The sequence below is a fragment of the Martes martes genome, assembly GCF_963455335.1.
Source record: "Martes martes genome assembly, chromosome: 14".
NCBI lineage: Eukaryota > Metazoa > Chordata > Mammalia > Carnivora > Mustelidae > Martes > Martes martes.
This window is the reverse complement of record NC_137902.1, coordinates 23,712,053-23,733,394: the sequence shown is the minus strand read 5'-3', so window position 1 is coordinate 23,733,394 and position 21,342 is coordinate 23,712,053. Positions and strand designations below refer to the sequence as shown.

The window sequence follows — 21,342 nt, the reverse complement described above, 5'->3', positions numbered from 1 at the left end:
CTGGCTGTTCTTTATCCGGCCACACCTCTCCAGCTTCTTATCACCACCCAGTTCCTGGAATAGACCCACTGCCAATTCCTGGGGCACATAGTCCTTTGGTTTCAAATAATAGGTTGTTAGTTTTGTTCCTGGGGAAATGTCTCTTTAGAGAATGCTATTTCTCTGACTTGATCCACGATTTGTAGCTGTAGGCATTTTTGCCTGGGTGCTTGTCTGTTCCCTGTTTGTTCTTCACTGATTTTGGCTTCCTTTCCATGTATATATTGTGTTTCATGGTTTTATTTTCATTGAGAATAGAGTTTGTACTTTTAGTTCTTGTTTTTCTTGTTGCTCCTGGGTGATTTATGAGAGGAAAAAAGGAAGCACCATGATTACTTGGCTATTTAAAACCATTTATAAACCTTTATTATGTGTTTTCTGAAATGTTGCAGTATCTTCCTAACTGATTTTCTTGTTCCTTGACCTGCAACCCCCACCCCCAGTCCACTCACAGCGCTACTTCCAAAGTAATTTATTTAAAACAAAAATCAATGTTCCTGCCTTCAGTGGCTGCTCACCACCTGTAGGTTAAAATCTAATTTCCTTATCCTTGCCTACAAGGCCCTCCATGGTCTGTATCCTGCATACTTCCATCAGCCTCATGGGAATTCGTTAGCCACTATGGCTCCCTGTATACCTTCCTTGTTATATTTTACCCTTTCATAAACAAAAAAACCTGTTCAGTGTCCATACACACATGATGTCATTTGTTGCTTAACATGCCTTTCTTGCATGACAAACCTGCTTGGAATGTCCATTTATTAGACAAACTTATCCTTAGATTCAACTTAGGCATTGCTAGCTATAGAAAGTCTTCCCTGACATCCTCAATTGGGGCTGCACGAAACTTCTTTGCTGACTACTTAACCCATGTGTATTATGTCTTGCCAGCCAAGTCTGTAAACTTTAAGAGGAAAAAGACGATGCCTTACCCATCACTGTTTCTCCTGCACTTAGTGTAATGACTGGTTCTCAGTACATGTCTGTTGAATGGAACTGAACTGAGAAGATAAGACACCATCCTTATTCTCAGGGAACGCAGTTAGTTATCTTTTTAAAGCAAGGGAATCTTGTTTCTCCAACTAACAATATAAGACAACTTAGGGTAATTGGCAGTTGTTCACTGCATAAGAAATGACCATATGTGGAATGTCTCTGCATTTTTATAAAACTGCTATCCAACAATTATCCATTATGTTATTCAGTACCCTTTTTATATTCATTCATTTAAATATATTAAAATACGATCAGCCCAGTGGGGAACACAGACAGCTAAACAATTATAATGTAGCTTGATGGGAGCTGTATTAGTGCAAAGCACATGTTGCTCTTGGAGTAAGCAGGAAGAGCTTTGGGAGGCAGGTTAATACGAGCTTCCTGTCAAGGGAGACTAGGAATCCCAGTTAGGTAGGTGAAGGAGAAAGGTCATTCCAGGCAGAAGAGACACAGGCATAAAGTTAAGAAAGTGAGAGAACATAATACTTGGGGACCTTTATCCAAGGACAGGTGTAGTTGTGGGAGGGAGTTAAGTGGCAGGAAAATCAAGTAGAAGATTGTCTAGGTGAGATGAGCCTTTTTTATTTCCTTTCATGAAATCTGGGTAATTTTGTGTTTCCCCCCTTTACAGCGCTAAGAAGCTCAGAACTAATTTTTTGCCCATTGTAGCAGCTTCCTTTCTCCTACTGGCCATTTGTGATCACATGGCTGCTTTCTTTTCCTATTGTTTTTTGTTGTTATTTATTGCTTTTTTTTTCTTTTTTTTTAATTATTGGAAGCCACCTCAGAGCAAGTTCTGCAACCAGTGTGAATTTTTAATCTTTTTTGGAGGATCTGAGTTTTGAAAATTGAAATGGAGCTCAAGAAAGGGGGGCACCTGGGTGCTTAGTGGGTTAAAGCCTCTGGCTTTGGCTTGGGTCATGGTCTTGGTGTCCTGGGATCAAGCCCTGCATCGGGCTCTCTGCTCAGTGCGGAGCCGGCTTCCTCCTCTCTCTCTGTCTGCCTCTCCACCTACTTGTGATCTCTGTCAAATAAATAAATAAAATCTAAAAAAAAAAAAAAAAGAATGGCTTTATGGAGGAGGTCAGATTTGTACTGCAATGATTAATGTCCATCTCAAAAGCAAGGAAAAGACAGGGATTCCTCATTCTGTTCATTGAAATAAAGCTGCCTCAGAAGGCTTTTGTGAGGGCAGAAAATCCTCAGACCAATAGTAGCTTCTCCTCCAGGGTTTAAACCCACAGATTGATATCTGCACAAGGAAGGCATCTGGGCATCAGTGTAGGTAGTATCTACCTCTCCTGCCAGTGTCTACTGAAGAATGATCCCAAGAGAAGAAGCTGGAGTGTGTCAAGGTCAGGTCCAGCCCAGCCCTCAAAGGAGACATCTCCAGGGAGCACTGCTAAGGCAGAGCTGGGCTCCGAGGACTATGTATTTTCTGAAGGATGCTTGCTGTCACTCCAGAATTTGGCTTTTAAAGGGGAACCTTAAAAAGCCACATTATTTTCTTCTTTGCCTACAATCTGAGCAGCTGAATAATAGCTGGGTGGGCATAAAGGGCTCTGGTGGCTTTGGTTTTTCATAATTTTAAGGGTTTTATCCACTTGAATTTTTTAGTTTTGTAGAGTATTGATATCCCTTATTTTTAGTGCCATCAGAGACCTACAACTGAAAAAAAAAAAAAAAAATCTTACAGAAAAGGATGCCAGTTGATCCCCTCGTTCTTACTGGCTTTTTTTTTTTTTTTTTTTTTTTTGACCAGATGTGATTTTTGGCAGGTTTTACATTGAGTGTTAGGGAACTTGTCTCAGGAGCTAATGAAAAATGGAAGAAGGTCTCTGGACCTCTTAACCTCTCCTTAAATAGAGTCACTCAGTTTTTGTTTGCTGGGTTCTTAATACCTTTCTCATTTGACAAAAATGTGTTCAAAAACCACTGACTTTCTGTAGCACAGTTGGTTCCATGGGTCAAAGGTCAGATGTTTTTGCGTGCAGACAACTGAACCACCAGGGAATCAGATGACACGCAGTTCCGTTTCCTTTCTCTGGAAATTAATAATATTATGTATGTGTGTAAGGCGTACTTATTTATCCATGAGTGAGCCATATACAAATGCATATGCATTTGAGATTAAAGTTTAAATAACCAAAAACCCAGTAACCTCTGCATAATAAACTTCCCATGACATTGATTTTGCATGAAAAATTCACCCTCAAAAAAATTTGTCCTTCTAAAGGAAAGCTCCCATGCCCAGTTATTTCTTTTTTTCTAAACACGATTAGTTTTGATTTTGTATACTGTGTGTGGTTGAAGGGTCCGTCTACTACTCACATGGCTCCTACAGTTTAGGAGAGACCCCAAAGGTTCTGCCTCACCTTTTATTGTTCTGTTGACAAAGAGGTAAAGGTAGTCATCTTGATGGTTTTGCTTGAGGGGACCAAATGTTTGATCTCCTGCTTTCAACTGAGCTGAAGATATACAGAACACTGTGAAATTTGTTAATCTGTCAATGCCTTTTCTGTGCAGGGGGCCCCAGGGCCTGGGGTTTCATAGTGAAATCAAAAGGAGCTAATCCTTCCCAGAAGAGCCCTTGTTTTAATGGGAAAGTGTCTGCCTGAAATGTCTCCGTTCCACATGGATAAAAGAGAAATCGGCTTTCCTCTGTAGGGGCAGGGGGATAGAGATAAGTTGGTTTCTGTGTTCTGAGCCAAGAAGGTTGGAAATCCTGCCTTTTCTCCTTATGGAGTAGCTTTTCTAGTGATTATCCTGGAGAGTAGGTGGTTCAACAGTGGTAACAATGCAATCCCTTCAGGGATAGGATTCATACCCTGGCTATTAGGGAGTGTGATGAAGAATACGTATAGAGCCCTAATAAGCCATCTTAAGAGAATTGTGTGTCCTCGCTGAACTACACGGAGCCTGGCCTCATCCCTTCCTCAGGGCACAGGAAGTGGCCCTCAGTGAAATAAAGATTCATTACTCATTGAACAGAGTTTCATTGTGAGTGCAATTGTACTAAATGAAACAGGTCTATTACAGAGATCTAAAACACAAGAGAAAAAACAGATCTATAATTAAGATACAAACAAAATACTCCAGAGGCATGAAGATAGCAGAAAATTCAAAGGGAAGGCCATTCTCATTCTGCCCAATCCTTCTCAACATCCACAACTAGACCAGTATCAGTATATAGATCCACACTTTCAGCTCCTGGTAATGTCGTGTAGATGTGGTCCAAAGAGGTGTCCCCTCTGTAGCAAGGAATCCTGTGGGTGGAGCAATGACATGCAGAAGCTGGGTCCTGGGATGATTCTAGTATTAACAGTGGAGCCAGTCAGTAATTCAGATACAAGCTGTTATTGTTCAGAGTTGAAAGGTGTTCTAGATGTATTAGCAATTAATAAGTACTAGTAGCTAGTTAACAGGTGTTTCTTGAGGTCCTAGAAGTATGCCAGGTACAGTGGAGCATAGCAGGCTGCAAGGTGTTGTCCCTGCTCTCAGGCAGTTTATGACTCAAGTAGCTGGTGGTCTGATGTGGGGCAGAGGACCCTGAACTTACGCACTTGGGGTGATAGGGTTCTGCCACCTACCAACCAGGGAACACGGGGCAGTTCACTTGGACTTTGAGAATGCTAATTTCCTCATCTCTGTAGAATGGAAGGATGCCCCTTGCCCTGCCTAAATTGAAAGGTTTTTATGAGGATCAAGGGAGATGATAATGGCTTTGCAATGCTCTGAAAGCTGCAGAGCCCTATCAAATGCAAGAATCAAGAGATTAATCCACATGCAAAAGTCAGCCTCCCTACTTCTGTGTATGCGCATTCTCTTTGAAGAGTTTTTATAAGCTGGCCATGGAAAAGATTTTGAAATCTTTTCCCCAAATTCATTGTGTAATCATTCATGGGTTCAGCCCATGTATCGACATATGTGCGTGATAAAATCTTCCCACATGCCTTCCATAGTGCTAGTTATTGAAGAAACCAACTTCTCGTGATAGATGTGTAACTGTAGATATGCTGGGGTTAAATTCCCTTTCAAGACTCTTGAGTGCCTTCTTGTAGATGTTGGTCCCCAGCTCTCCCGGGTGTTGATAGTTGGAGTTCCTGGTTTAGGCATGAGTGTGGGAGTTAGCAAAGTCTCTATGGCATGTCTGCTGTATCCCTAATAGTTATCTTTCTGACAGAAAAAAAGCCCTGAGGCAGAAATTAATAGAGTGTAATTATTCAAAGAAAAACTATTTGGCAATATTTTAAATGATGTTAATTTGGCCTTAATGGGAGAGATTTGAATGTTAAATAAATAGCAATTTCATCATTAGGGACACATTTACAACACAGGAGTTTAAAGGAAAATGAAAGAGTTGCAGAGACTGTCTTCAAAAGAAATTCAATAAAGACATCTTCAGGTGAATATTCTTGAAGCGCTTTCAGAATCTTAAGTGAGATGTTTTCAACAGCCAGCACTAATGGAAGTTCTTTAAATAGCATGTGTCTCCTATACAGGCAATGATTTTAGGGCCTTGACGTAAAAGTTGCTACTAGTATTTGAAATAGTTCCATGAACAACCGAAATTAGTGTACGTCGTGGTGTTTAGTTGGTCCTGGTGTTGAAGAGGTCCCACCTCCCGTCCTTCTGGCTCGTGTTTGCTCCACAGCCAGCTCAGCAGCAGAGGTGACCTAGTATCACCTTTGCCTCTACTGCGCTGTGAACCTCTTGCTTTTTGTTCTGATTTCTGATTTGGGCTGATTTCTCCCAAACGGGATGCTTGCGAGAGACCCTTTTGCCATCGTGGTGGAGATAAACAAACCTTGAAGTACCAAGGTGTCAGGATCCTCTGGGCTAATTTTACCTCTTCCTATGCTGGGAGGGTGATATGGAGCCTTGTTCTCCATGGGTCTTCATAGGGTCCCCTGTGGGCCGGAAGCCCTGTTACTCATAGTAATTACCAGTTCACTAACTCTCCTTGGGATGGCTTTTCCTCCCTCATTTCCTACTTTCTAGTTCTACCTCTTTTATTCCCTCTTTTGTTGAGAAATTGATCATTTCTCAAACACAAACAAACCGAACAGCCCCCCACCGAAAACAGAGCAAAACAAAACAAAACTACCTGCATAAAAGCCCTTGTCGCAGTCTCTACATTTCCAGGCAGAGGGAACCCAACTCAGGGAAACTAAGAGACTCTCAAATTTATTGAGCATCTATTATGTATACAGTATTGGGAATAAATTGAACTATCCAAGAAAAGTAGAAAGAATCATCTGCATGCCCATATAAAATTTCTCAATCCAAACCCTCAATCCCATCCCTTCTAACTTCTCAGGGACCTGGCTTTACCTATTAGCCTTCTTCCCCTATGTCTTTAGCATGTTCATTCCTATTTTAGACTTCCCATCAATATTGAAATATTTTAAAATATCTACTCTCCTTAAATCAAAAAAAGAAAACAAAAATTTCCTTGAACCCCATGTTCCTCTCTATAAATGTCCCATCTTTTGTTCACAAGCAGATTTCTTAAGAGCTATCTATGTTCTTTTTTTTAAGATTTTATTTATTTTTTGACACAGAGAGAGACATCACAAGTAGGCAGAACAGCAGGCAGAGATAGGGGGAAGCAGGCTCCCCACTGGGCAGAGGACCCTGAGATCCTGACCTGAGCCAAAGGCAGAGGTTTAACCTACTGATCCCACCCAGGCATCCCAAACTCTATATTCTTTATCCCACTTTCTCATTTTCTTCTCTTTAACCCACTTGAGACTGAATTCTGCCTTGTCTACTCCATTGCAATTACTTACGCCAGTTCATCAAGAAGTCTTTGACTTCCATCCAGACTACACCTCTCCATCACTCACTCAGTTGACCCTTCTGCAGCCCCAGGGTCTCTTGCCTGCAGCACATCCCTGAGCACACTTGGCTTTGCTCCTTTCACAGTGTGTGCTTCAGCTCCTCCTCCTACCTCTCCCGCATCTTCTTCTTCCTCTCCTACACACCAAGCTCTTCCTCTGCCCACCCTTTAAATATGGGCTGTTCTCAGAGCTTTTCTAGGTTTCTTTTCTCTGCTCACTTCCCAGGCTCTCTCTGAGCAATCCCATCTCTTTGATTCTCCAGGCATCAGTTCCCATTCAGATGCTGATGAGTCCTCTGTGCCTCCTGCTGAGACAGAGTGGCTCGGGGAGGGGCTGTTTATTTACAGAATGCCCATCAATCCTTGAGGCTTGGTGATCTCTTCACTCCATTCAGGGCTTTGCTGTTCATGTCCCTAATGAATGATGAAGATTTGTTTTTCCCCAAGAGATCTGCAGAAGCTCCATGAAAGTTACAGTACTTATTACTTGTGAGGCCAGCATTGTAAGGAATCTTTTCCCTTAATCTCCGAGAATTGTTCTGTCATTTGCCCCGTTATTACAGCACAACTATTTACTTTTCTAGTAGTACATGAATGGGATATGTCTGGCTTCAGGGTGTCAAATTGTTTTCATTTTGTGTATCACCTTTGGGTAATTAGTAATAGCTTCATAGAAGGCTGTGTTGTTGTGGTTCAGTAGGAAAGACTGCTGCTGTTAATTAGTGGTGTCTCCATGGGCTTGAGAAGGAAAAGTAGTGGCATGGATGCTGGGTGCAGTATATTTTATAGGAAGGGTGGAACTCGTTGTGTTTAATTATCCAGGAGCCTCATGATTAGACGCAGCCTGTGCATTCTGGTCTGGAAATTAGATATGTTGTCCGGGGGACCACGAGTGTTTCTGTAATTCAGCCCAAAGGAGGGAGATCAGCCACTCTCAATCTCTTCCATATTGGAAAATATGCAATTTCCTGTTTTCAAAGCAGTGATCCGTCAGAATGCTCTTTCCACGTAACCCCACCACCAGTTTTTAACCCACCCATCAGCAAACTGAAAGAATGGTTGTCACGATTGATTTGTGGTGTCTCATATTTATTTCCTACTAAATGTATGACTGCTAAGCTTGCATTTTATTTTCTTTAACTCTACTTTAATCTTCACAGGATTTCGGTGTGGACATTATTCTCTTTAGTGTTCCATGGAGAATTTCAGAGAGGTTCAGAGAATCCCCCTTTGTCCTGGAGCTCAGTGATGGCAGGGTTGGGATATGACATCAGAGCTGCCTGGGTTCATAAGGAATGGCAAAAGAGGACAGTGATCTATTTCTCATTTTGTTTTCCCAATCTGAAGAATCTTCACATTAACCCTGCATAGCCGGTTTTCCCCAGAAACTTTTCCAGATGCTGTAAAAGTGGAAGAGAGGTAGCTGTTGCCTCTATCGTGGTGGACACCAGGGGCGGGGAAGCCTTCCTCTCTCCTTGTTCGGTGAACTGTTTGTCAGGATCTGTTTCAATTTTGTTTCAGATCAGAAACTTTCTGCACCATTAACCCAAGAAAGGCTTAATGGGATTCGGTACAATGTAATCATGCCTGTACCTCTGAGAGTTGTCCCTCAGATGCACTTAGAGGATTATTCAGACTCATCACTAGGGTGGGGTGGGGGGGTGGGGTCAGTGGCAGCATGGTTACTCATCGTTACCATCCGGGGCTCCACTTTCTTCAGCTTTCCTCACTTACCTTGTACCTCTTGCCATGAGTTACCTAGTTTCCGTCAGGTGCTTCTGCGCACAGCTTCTCTTAAGTCCTATTCCTGGGTGCAGAGGAGCTACTGAATCATGACGCAGCTGGGTGTCCCCATTGTCCTTCCCTTACAAGTCCCAGTAAGTTCCCGACACCCTCTCTTCTGAAGCATAGCTCCCAGGAGGATGCCTTTCCTGGGCCTTCCCCTATTAAAGATAATTGTATTGTAAAAAAACGACAGTGCTGATAATAAAGGCAGTTGGGCTATGGACTGAGAAGAAGACTATTAAGTCCACTCCTCTCCCCATTACCATTCTAACTAGGATACAGATCTATTTATTTCAGAGTTTCAGCTTTTAAAAATTTTAATCGCTCTGCCTTTACCTCTGTAGCTAGCTAATGGGGTAAACAAATGCTTTGGATTTCACAAGCAACTTTTAAGAATCTGATTCTGAAACCCATCATGATAAGTTAAGAACTAAGGTCTTTTTAGAGTTTAATAGTGGCAGAGCCAGTGGCTGATCAATCTGCTTAATTTGATTGAGCACCTACTGAGTGCTCTGGACTGTGATAGGTTCTGAGACAGAAGGATTAATAGTTCGTTCATTCATCCATTCAGCAAACATTTGTTGAGCACTTAATGTGTCCCTGTTATTCTAAATGAAGGGCATATAATGGTGTCTTCATTTTGTTTCAGACTAGGTGAGGGGGTGGGACTCTATGGCCTGACACTTTCCCTAAGCAATGTTCAGAAGCTCTTGAGAAAGTACTGGGCTTTTTCTCAGGCTAAGGGAGGGCCATGAGGCTTGATATGATCAAAGATGCTTTTCCAGGGGCGCCTGTGTGGCTCAGTGGGTTAAAGCCTCTGCCTTCGGTGCAGGTCATGATCCCAGGGTCCTGGGATCGAGCCCCACATCGGGCTCTCTGCTCAACGGGGAGCCTGCTTCCTCCTCTCTCTCTCTCTGCCTGCCTCTCTGCCTGCTTGTGATCTCTGTCAAATAAATAAATAAAAATCTTAAAAAAAAAAAAAAAGATGCTTTTCTGGAAAAGGCAAGGCTCGAGCTAGGTCTCCAAGTGGAGAATTGACTTGAGGAGTCTAAATTTAGGACCATCCAGTGCTCTAAGGAAGAGACCATTCTGTGGTAGGAGACAGTGCGCCATAGGATGGGCTGGGCAGGTCAATGGAGGAGAGGGGATGGGCAGTACAGCATTCCTGGGTTTAAGTATGGTCTCACCATTAACTCCTTCAGTGACCCTGGACCCTCGTCTTTACAAAACAGATACAAGTGGAATGGATCCAGTTTAAGGAGCGTGAGGGACTGGATGAGTTCTCCCACCCACTCAGCCTCTTCATCATCCATTGTGGACACCTCCAAGGTATCACTGTAGGATTCCAGAACTTCATGGAATCCAGTTTGGAAGGCAGGGGGGTATATGACTCCACAGTTCCCTCCTAATGCTACCGTTCCACAAGTCTGCTCATTCTCCAGGATGCTCCATTTAGTTAAACATGGATGGGCAAGGGACTGTTATTCAGAAGTATTTCCCAACTTATTTCTCCAGCATCAGAAGCAAAACGAAAGACATTTAGGTTGTAGCTAATCCCTTAAGAGAGTTGTTGAACCATTCTTTCCTCCTTTCCTTTCGCATACACCCGCTGAGGGCACAAGGTGGATAGTACAATAGATCAAAAATTAAAAAGCACAAAAGTAAAGGTTCCTACCCTAGGGGGACTTGTAGTCTAGTGAGAGAGAGAGATCATACGTATGCAGAACAATGAAGAAGAAAAATAATTACATGCTGTGATCCAGCAATGAAGAAATAAACATAATTGCAAAAGCCAATCAGAGCAAAGAAGGGACTTCATCAATTCATTTATTCTGTCAGTCCCTTCACAAGTATTTCCGGAGTTACCGCTATCCACAAAGCATGGGACCCCACTTCGGAGATTTGATAGTGAAGGAGATAAACTCTAACCCTCTTCTCATGGGAGTTTATGATTCACATGATTCTCATCTCTGATAGTTATTAAGAGGCAACAATAAAATAAGAGCATAAATTAGAAAACTCTGTGCATGCAGACCTGTGTGTTTGTGTGCACACACACGTGTGTATGTGCATGTAAAATACCTCCAGATTCTGCTTGTGAGATGGGGACATGTGAAATGATTTCATGACAGGTGGATCCATGCACACTCTTCCCTCCCCCTTTCTAAACTGGGAGTCGGAAGGTCTGAACAGAAATCAATCCCAGCAATTTATTTTTAACTTCTTTCTCCTTAGCCGGGATTGATTTTTGTCTTTGTGATCAATGGCACAGAGAAAAGCTCCGTGGCCCGAGCAGCTGTTCAAGCACTTGGTCTGGTTGGCCCCACATCTATCGAACAGAACATTAGAAGCCGATTATGGAAGTAATAGAATGAAGATGTTTGAAGGATGGGCTTGATTACCCCTGCCTTCCTGGGAGGAGTGCCTACAGGCAGGGGGCTGCCTGTGCTCCAGCCCAGGAGAGCTGCAGGGCTGGGAGACAGCAGGATGCTGCTATCCCCAGTGGGCAGAAGCCAGTAGGAGGAAGCCGGAAAGGGCAGGAAAGCACTGAAGAGTCACTCCCCCTTTGCCAGCCTGACTCCCTCCCGCCTTTCGTTTTTAGCTCTCTCTTTTTCTTCCTCCAACTATTTCATCTTTACTATACCAACTGCTGTTAGGTTTCGGTCTGCAAGTGAATCATCTGTTGCAAAATAGAAAAGAGAGAGAGAGAGAAAACTGCTTGGCTCTTTCCCTCTCCCTGCTTTAAGATTTTTTAAAGTTGTCTGATTCTTTCATCTCCATTCTCTCTGTCCTTGTTTTCTCTAATCCAGTGTGTATGTGACAGGACCATGAATTTAGCCACTTCCCCTCTCCCCCTGGCCTTGTAACCTCTGGAGGCCAGGCAAGATTGCTTCCACCTTGTCCCCTGAGAAATGTCCTCAGGAGGGGTGCACATCTCATTGCAATGCACAGTGGTGATGGCAGCGAACGCAGATAGCGTGGAGAGCCTTCCATACCCAGGGCCTTCTGTCCGAGGGTCTGGAATAAACGCCTGCGGTTTGGCTGCCTGTCCCAGGTGGCGATTGCTTAGAGATTGCAGTAGGGAGAAATGATCAAAGTGCTCTTAATATGATTGTGTTTATTATTTCGTTCTGCTATGTAATTGGTTCTTAGGTATTCCATGTGTGCATGGGAGGGGAGGCATGCAAGTGGTGGCTTCCTTCCTTCCTCTGAAATGTCTGACAGGAGTCCTTGTGAAGTTGATTGAACAGAACCCTTCCGTATATAAAACACTATAATCCTCATCATTTTCTTATTCAAGATGTGTTCTCTGCCTTCCTCTGTGATTTTTACCTCTTGGCTCATTTTCTTATTGAATAATCTGTAGTTCTTGCAGAGTCAATGTCATGTAATAGTACTAGGCAACACCTGCTGAGTGGCTGGTGTGAGCGAGGCATAGTACTAAGGCATTTTGTTGTCATGACATCCTAGGAGGGAAGTCCTACTCTTACCTCCGCCTCACAGAAGAGGCACAGAAAGGTGAAGTTCTTTTCCCAAGGTCACACAGCCAGTGAAGAGTGGAGCAGAGATTTTGACCAAGGCTGTCTGATACCAGTACACTCGCTCTGCTTTTTAAATGAGAATCCCAACCTAAATATTCTTATACTTTGAGCCAATTAGGTCAAGGCATGTGTAAGAGGCAGTAAGTAGGAGCAGAAACCTTTCACGTGAAGTAGCAGCACAAAACATGTTTGTGGAGTCATTGAATGACTACAGAAGAAACTGGCAGCAGAGAATCTTGGGATATGAATTGAAGAAGACGTTCGTGCTGAGGAAACCAGGACCTGGGATGTGAAGGGATAAGGAGCACAGGGGCACGAGATTCTTGAGTCCCCACTTTGCGTCTGGTGCATGTTGGACCAATATGTTGTGAGTGTGCCCACTCATGGTAGGATGAAATTGAGATCTGGAAGCAGTTAAGTGCTTTTCCCAAAGACCCATAGTAGCCAGTAGGGACGGGTGAGGGAGGTACAGAATCCATGTCTAGGCTTCTGATGCAAGGCTCTTTGTGGATTTTCACAACAAAGAACTAAATAAGTAACCAAAAAGGTCCAGAAAGATAAATTTCTGGTAATCCAGCTGTAACTCTTGGGCATTTTCTTTTTTTTTTTTTTTTTTTTAAAGATTTTATTTATTTGTTTGACAGACAAAGATCACAAGTAGGCAGAGAGACAGGCAGAGAGGAGAAAGCAGGCTCCCCATGGAGAAGAGAGCCCGATGCGGGGCTCGATCCCAGGATCCCGGGACCATGACCTGAGCCAAAGGCAGAGGCCCTAACCCACCGAGCCACCCAGGCGCCCCTCTTGGGCATTTTCTTGAAGCAGATCTACGTTCTTGATATGAATCTCTGCAAAGAGAAAAAATAAATAAATAAAATCATAATAAGGTTATTGAGCAGAGTGGTATAAACTTTTTATTGGAAATGTCAAGCAAGAATGAAGCATAGTGTTTATGTCAGATACTACACAGCAAAAACACATAATAAAACCTACACACACCAGCTGTTTCTTGGCATACTTTTTTGAAACAGCACTTTGGGAACCAAGAACCAGTGATCCCCCGTCTTACATATCACTTCCTGCAGTCTCTCCAGATGTGCTGCGATCTTTCTCTTCCTTCAAGATCCATCTCCACCATATCCCCACCTTTTCTCTCCATCCCACCCTTGGTTATGTAGAACGCTGTAGTTGTATCCTGGTTACTCCATCGTTCCATCTTCAAATCCATCATCCCACTCAGCACACAGAAAGTCCTTTAGTGTTGTGAACCCATTCTTCTCCAAAGGTAGTGGGATTGTCAATAACATGACATCCATATATATAATATGTATTACACATATATACATGTATATTACACATACATGCACATGTATATTACACATACACGCATATATATGTATATGCTCTATATTATAGGGTATGTGTGTGCATGTGTGTTGTGTGTACACTGATTTTGGTGATCCTAGAAGGAGCATGAAAATAACTAGAGTCAATCGCTTCTCGGCCTTTTGGCTAAGATCAAGTGAAAATAACTAGAGTCAAGTACTGTGGCTCTGAGGGGTTACTTCTCCAGCACCCAGCCTTTAACTGGCTCAGGGTACCAGAGCACTATCACCGGTGTTATGTTGTCATTTGTATATCTTACATGTTAAGCTTGCTTTTACAAAGAAATGGTAAACTCCATGAGGTCACAGTCCTATGACTTCCATGGTACCTGATATAGCCTGGGCACAAGAGTGCTGGATAAGTTTTTGCTCACTGAACGATGCATGCAACATATAGTACAGTTGGGGCCAGTACCCATCATGAGACGTCTAAACATGAGCAGTGTTCAAGGAATGATGGGGATTTGGCCAGACCCTTAATTAATATGTGGATTCAGCAGTAGGTGGAGAAGAACATCTTGAAATCTGCTTCTCCGTTCCCCACAGGAAAGCATACTCTCTTATCGCCATGTTATGTCGCCAAACACTCAAAGGAATATTTGATGTAAAATCACGACCCACTTGTGAAACCCATGCAATTATCACCACTTTGTCTTTTTCTGATCTTGACTCAGAAGACACAGACTGAAGCAGCCTGGCAACCTGAAAAGAGCCTGGGGATTCAAGGCAGACATTCTGTGGTTGGCTTTGAGCCTCACCTTTTAGTAGCAAGGTGACCTAAAGTCAGGCCCCTTCATTCTAAAATGGGGATGTAATTAGACCTCCCTCGCTGGGTTGTGCCCTGACCAAATGAGATTCAGTCCAATAATAAAAACTAATGGCAGGGAATAGAGTCCTCTAGAAATATTAGTTGTCATGACATGGGTGCCAGTTACTAAGAGAGGGCAAAATGGGAATATAGCACATTATCCACCATAGAAAATAGTACAACAAAAGAACTGAAAGGTACCAGTTTCCCATAATTTAGAATAGCAGCTGGTAAGTGCAGTGAGAAGGCGACAAACAAAGAGCTCTAAAAATCAGAGGAAGAAAAGATGAATTCCCACTGGGAAATTGGGGTGGAGAGGCTTCCTTAGGGAGGTAGTTTGTGATGCAAGTCCCTGCGATTTCAGTGATACTGGGGGCTTCTCGTGATCTGGGTCATGGTAAGTCCCTCGAGGTAATTGGTCCTAAATCAATCATTCTTTAGAAAGGCTCTATAGGAGACACTTCAGGCTTCTTTGGGGCTGTAGTGTTAGTGGGTGTCATCAGGATTTTGAGACCCAAGTTCAAATCCAGACTCGGCCACTTCGGAGCTGCATGATCCTATGCAGTCAGTGAACTCACCAATAAAGTGGGACTGCAAAGGATCTCTTCAGTGTGGTCATCGTGCATGAGAGCAGAGAGCGCAGACAGAGTGTGAGTGCAGAGCTTGACTTGCCAGTGGTGCTTCCGCCAGTGGAGGACAGAAAAGGCATGACACGAGGAGTACAACGGGGAGGCTCCAAGTAGCAGTTGGCATTTCACAAATATTCACGGCTCTCTTGGGGAAGTGGTAGTGTTTCCTGAGAAACAGCTTGACAGATGGTTTAAATCTGTCCACTGCTGTCCCAAAATTCACTCATGAGGCATGCAAGTCCCATGTTGGTGAAGTTTTGCTGTCGTATCTAGCAGCCCACACATATTTCCCAGGCCGCCTGGAAATCCCAGGTCCCAAAGAAGCATCCCTGTTTCTCTAGAAAATTAATGACTTTGTTTGCCTTGCCTTTTTAGGATATGGAAAATATCTTGAACATATCAGTAAAATTAATCATTCTCTAAGTGGCAGTATAGGCCCGCCATTCATCTTGGGTGGCTGAATACACTTCTCCTCTTTATCTCAGCCTATCCATTTCCTGCTTCCTTTGTGACTTCCTTATGGCCCACCAGTCTGTGGATAGCATAGCCCCACTGGAGAATTTAAATTCCTCCTACCCCCCTCCCAAACAATCAACAGAGTGGACCCGTCTGGATCATTGGCTTGATTTTTGTCTTAGTCTCTTCATATTGCTATAGCAGATACAGCACACAACAGGATCTTATGTACAGATAACAGACTCTTTCCCACAGTTCTGGATGCTGGGAGGTCCAAGATCAAGGTACCAGCAGATTTGGTGGCTGAAGAGAACCCATTTCCAAGTTCGTAGACACGGGGCAGAAGGGGCAGGGGAACTCCACGGAGCCTCTTTAATAAAGGCACTAATCCCATCCCTGAGGACCCCACCCTCCTGACCTAATCGCCTCCCAAAGCCTCCACCTCCAAATGCCATTACACTGGGGATTAGGTTTCAACATAGGAATTTGTGGGGAACACAAACTTTCCATCTACAGCAATTTTCCAGTGAAAAACTTCTAACATCTTAGGGTTTTTAGGTATATCCATAGGTCAATTATAACCTTCTGATCATTACATTGTAGAACACTTTACAGTTCCATGAAAGCATTTTATTATTTCATTTACTGCTCTGTAAGAGAAGGGTAATTATTTGTTCCCTTTTTATGGAACAATAGCCCTGAAACTCCAAAAGATTAGTTACCATGCCAGTTGCCTCTCTGATAACCAGTGAAGCTGAAACTAGAAGCACAGAGGTTGCGCACACCAGGACCTCACACCCTTCTTCCTTCCTCTTCTTTCCCACTATTTTTTATTTATTTTCTGAAATTCTGGAATACTAGAGAAAAGACAGAGGCTGGTGTCTGGCTTGGGAAGATTTCAATTGCTGAGCTGACCTCATAACGTCAACCTATAGAGAGGAAAAAGGCTGTGGGAGGTCTCAAGTCCAAGAGAAAACTTACTTAGGTGGAAGAAGACTATAGAAGCTAGGCTCCTTGCAATATCTGCTTCAGCCTCCTAGGCCCCATCTTTCCCGAAGCCACATGAAGCTTGCAGTCTACCGGGACCAGGGCCGTTTCTGAGAGGGGAAGCGAGGGGATGTTTTGCTGACGAGTTTTTAACATGCCACTATAGGGTTTCCATGGGTAGTGCTTGCTTACTTGCTTGCTTGCTTGCTTGCTTGCTTTTTTTTTTTTTAAGGCAGCTCTGGTATCCTGATCTGGAACACTCAAAGTAGACTGTTTAGGTTTTGGCTTTTTAGCTATTATATTAATTATATTAAATATAATTATACATAGGTAGATAGATAGATATTCAAGGTGCTCCTACCTTTTGTGCTCCAAGATGACAATTCAAGTCCTTATCTGTTCTTTTTTATTTCTCCACTCACCTTTGCCTTTTTATCTGTCTCCCCAAACCTTCCAAAAAAAAAAAAAAAAGTTAGGAGAGGGAAGGCACAAGGACTTCCATTCTGAAGGGTCAGATGTACATTCCAAGAACTTCTTCCCCTCCAAGTCACGAAAGCCAGAACACAAAGATAAGTCTTGCAGCCATTAATGGCTCAGTCTCTAACACGAAACACATTGGCTTCATTGGGTCCATAGGTGTTGTCTCCATGAGATCATCCTGCCCAGAGGCCCCAGGAAAAATTTCAGTCTTCTCTCCCTGGTATCTTCTGACCAGGTAGCCCATGTGGCTACACCAGCACTTCCTAAAGCCTCCAGTTGGCATATATAAACTGCCACTGTGGTTAGCCCCCAGTCAGTCCCCAGTCAGGGGGTGCAGGCAACTGCCTTCTAGCTTGGCAGGTGCATGTTCTATGCAGTGAGCATGTAGCATGTGCCAGCTTCAGATCTAAGGCTCTTTACATACAGTACTGTGTTTACTCCTCATGATAGCATGTTGTGGGGTCGAATTGATTTCTCCACTTCCCAGAAGAAGACCTGGGTAGGTTAAAGTAATTACCTGTCCAAGATCACCAAACCAGCAAGTGGCAAAAGCAGGACTGAAACACAGGTCTGGGATTCCAACCAATGTACTATAATGCTAAAAAGTCAGAGGGAGAGCCTTCTTTGAAAAAATGTAATTGGAAATGTACCAAGTCTGGACCTTGATTGTATTTGAAAAAACAGACTCAGAGTCAGGTGACTGATTCCTCTCTTAGGGCTGTGGGTAGACCTGACATGAGTCTTTCCCCCCGTGCTTTTCTGACTCACCACCTTTACTCTCCCTTCCTACCAACCCGAGTAGGCAGTGTAGGTTCCAAGAAGTCTTGGCAAGGGTCGGCCCAGGTGACAGTTCTTTGTCAGTATGTTTTGGCCAACCTTAGTATTCAACCTTCCCTCCAGCACCATCCCCCCCCGCTCCCCCCCACCCCACTACAGATTGAGAGAACAATATTGGCTTCAGTGTCGACCATCTTATTCCAAATCTATTCTTGGTGAGGTTATTTTGGGGGTGGTTATGTTAGGGCCCCAGTAAAATATTTTATTGTGTTAGGGCTCCAGTAAAAGATTTTATGTGCAAATCTGTTCCAAAGAAGGTTCAGCCTCAGCACAGTGTACAAGTGGTAGGTAATAGATAGACCCACTCTTTCTAGAAACAGTCAGATAAAACTGCATATTACGTTAATATCACACAGCCTCCAGGACATAAAATGAACAAACACCAGTTTGACAAACACTAAATTCAACATCAAAGAGTCTAGCAGAGGAGATGGCTTGCTGGTAAGATATCATGTGGTTCCAGACCTCTAGTGTGGTGCCTTAGCAAAACATTTCTGGAAAATGAGCTTAAGCTGGCAGGGGCAGTGTAACCTGCTGTGGAGAAGCCCCCAGGACCATCCCAACACTTAGAGCAACTTCCTGAAGAGACCGATGGCTATTTATCGACTTTGTGGTCCAGCAGTCAAATCTTGCTCCTTTGTTCTTGAGAGAGAACTGTGATCTTTGAAGAAATTATGTAGGTGGAGAGGAAGAGAGAGGCCTAACAATGTCAAGATTTATTTTAAATAATCTGAATAGAATTAATGAGCAAAGAAATTGGAAAAGTTAATTGTGCATCCTAACAACTGTGCCGTTCCCTTTTGTTTCTTGAAGGAGGAGGGGCTGCTGCAGGGGCTGTGTGGGAGTCGTTAATGGAGTCTGTACAGGTGGCCACTTCCCTTGTGTAGGCAGATTATTCACATCATAGTGGGCCCAGCAAGGTCCTCTAGCTGGAAAACCTTCTAAATGTTATTTCCTGCATTTCTTTTGCCAGCCAGAATTCTTTCCACTCTGGTCCCTCTTATTCACAAATGCTAGTAGGAGCACTGTTCACTCCCATGCAACAATAGAGCATTGATTTCTGAGGGCTGAGGAATGGATATGATTCCTCACATAAAAAGATCCGCCTTGCTCATAGGCATCTTCCCTGGTGAAACGGGAAGTTGAGTGACACGGGATCCATTCCCCTCCACAGAGGTCTGGAAACCTGACGTAGCCTGAGGGACCAGCATAAGCTTTGCAGTCAGACAAACTTGGGCTCAAATTCCAGCTTCACCATTTATTTGCGGTTTGTCTTTGAGTATGTTGTGTAACTTCCCTAGGTCTCAGTTTCTCACCTGAACATAAAATAGAAGGCTAGCGTGTACAGAGGAACAGGGCTTCGTATATACTAAATGCTCAGAGTATGTTATATTATTGATATTTATGCCTTGTAGGGTACTGCTAATGTTACTAAAAATAGTAATAGTAATAGTAGTCATTACTAGCGTGGATATTAAATAGTATCATGAATGTAAAGCAGTTAACATAGTAGATACCTGAAATGTTAAGTTTTGCTTCTCTTTTCAGATTACCTATGCCCACTTAAAAGCTCTAGAGATATTACAAGTTTTCTTCTCTCTATGGCAGAAACAGACTCAACATGACTCCAGGCACTTTGGTTCGTTCGTTCGTTCTTTCTTTCTTCCCTTTTTTTTTTTTCTTTTTTGGCAGATTTCTCTCTCTCCTCCAGGGTAAGCCGTCTTCCAGAATCAAGGAGAAATTAAAACAAACAAATAAATAAATAAATAAAAGGTATGTCAGGGTAGACTTGGTTACGGTAAGAATGAGAACAAGTCAGAAGAGACAGATGTGTTTAATGGTCAGTGCATTTGTCCAAAGGAATCATTTTCACTGGCCAGGAGCCCAATTATACCTGTAAAATGGAAATCCAGAAAATCAGATTAACGAGCCAGTCATTAGAGAGGAAAAGACCCAGCTAATTCAGTATTTAGCATGACGGATGGACCCAGAGCAAATAATTGGATGACATTCATCATATGTAAAATAAAAGGTGTCACTGAGAGGGAAAGTGGTAATAATCTCTGGGATTTACAATGCCAGCGGATTTGCTGGCATTGTATCAAATATCAAAATAGATTAATAGTCACTAAACTTTATTCTTTCCTTGTGTGTTGCCAGAGAGTCACACAAATAACAGTGGAGAGGCAGCAAAAGCATCAGCTTGGTATCCTCCCAACACTGTAAGGATTTGGCTTCCAAGTGGGGAGTGCTAGAAATAAGTTCCTGTGACCATCTAGGTACTTGGTGGGAATGGAGAGTTCTTCTCTCCATCCATGGTTTAGTCCCTAAACAATGGAGGAAATCAAACTCCAAGCATCTCTGGTTGAGTGGATTAATCCCCACAATTCATTATTGACAAGTTAGTCAATGAGTGTTGAGCCCCTGCTCTATACCTGACATTTTGGGGTTGCACTTATTCCTCATTAAGGGCTTGGACACAGGGGAGAGTCACAGATGGACTGTAACAATGAAAAGCTGTGTGATATCAAGCAAGTTAGTTGACTACTCTCAGCCTCAATTTCCTGACCGGTAGAGGTATTATGTATTATATTATGTATAATTAGAATCAAATGAAGTATGGCATATAAACTGCTCATTGTCCCATTTTCTGTGTAATCAGCTTTCATTTCATAGTAGCTATTATAAATCTAGTTATTACCTCGTGCCCTCTCTTCTATGAAGATTTCATTTTTAAGATACACCATCAATGTCATAACAGATTTTCTGGAATATGAAGAAAGGTTATATGCACATTCTAATTACAGAGACTTTTATATGTTTTTAAAAAACATCTTGGAGTCAAGAAAATGTATTGCTATTATAGTGAGATGAGTAAGGTGAATGGAGAGCCTTCTTAGTCATAGGAGGAGGAGAACAGGTCTAGAGCCAAACCGCTGAGTTCAAATTTATCTTATCTTGGGCAAGTCACTCAGTATCTTGTAGTCTCTGAAGGGTTGTCATGAGGATGAAACTGGATAATTTATGTAATGGCTACATGCAGTTCTGGAGCATGATAGATGAACTCAATCAATGACCGTTGTGTCATTACTTTTATTATTATGTATTCACCAATCACTTGGCCACGAGGCGAGCACTTCCTAGGAATCAGGGAGGTTGAAACCTTATAAGAAGACATGGAGGAAAGATTGAAGGAATATGTGTCCCACAAGAGTAAATGTTGAAAGGGATGTAGGAATAGAGAGAACAGAGGTCAAGAGTTGAGAGAGAAATTGTAATGAATTGGTAGCATCCAAAACCCATCCATGAACCCATTGGCCTTACAGTGAGGTTAAACCATGAATTAGATGGTAGCAGATACAGAGAAGGATACAGCCAGGACCAAACAGAACTATGGGAGCCAGGTTGGTATCACTGGGAGATACTCTGATTCTTAGGTACTGGAAGAACCTCTAGCCTCCTGGGGCTTCATCAGCCCCTTAGTAGTTTGGATCATCCCATCGTGTACCTGAAGTATAATCTCCATCTTGATTACTCAAGCACAAAGTCTCTCAGTTGT

General features: G+C 42.9%; 1 protein-coding gene across 1 annotated transcript in view; it reads left to right on the top strand.

Annotated features, from left to right (window-relative positions):
- The window catches only part of SORCS3 (sortilin related VPS10 domain containing receptor 3), a gene marked incomplete at both ends in the record, with an annotated part of 596,464 nt that overhangs the window by 452,129 nt on the left and 122,993 nt on the right, over positions 1-21,342 (top strand). The gene's annotated exons all lie outside the window — the stretch shown is intronic.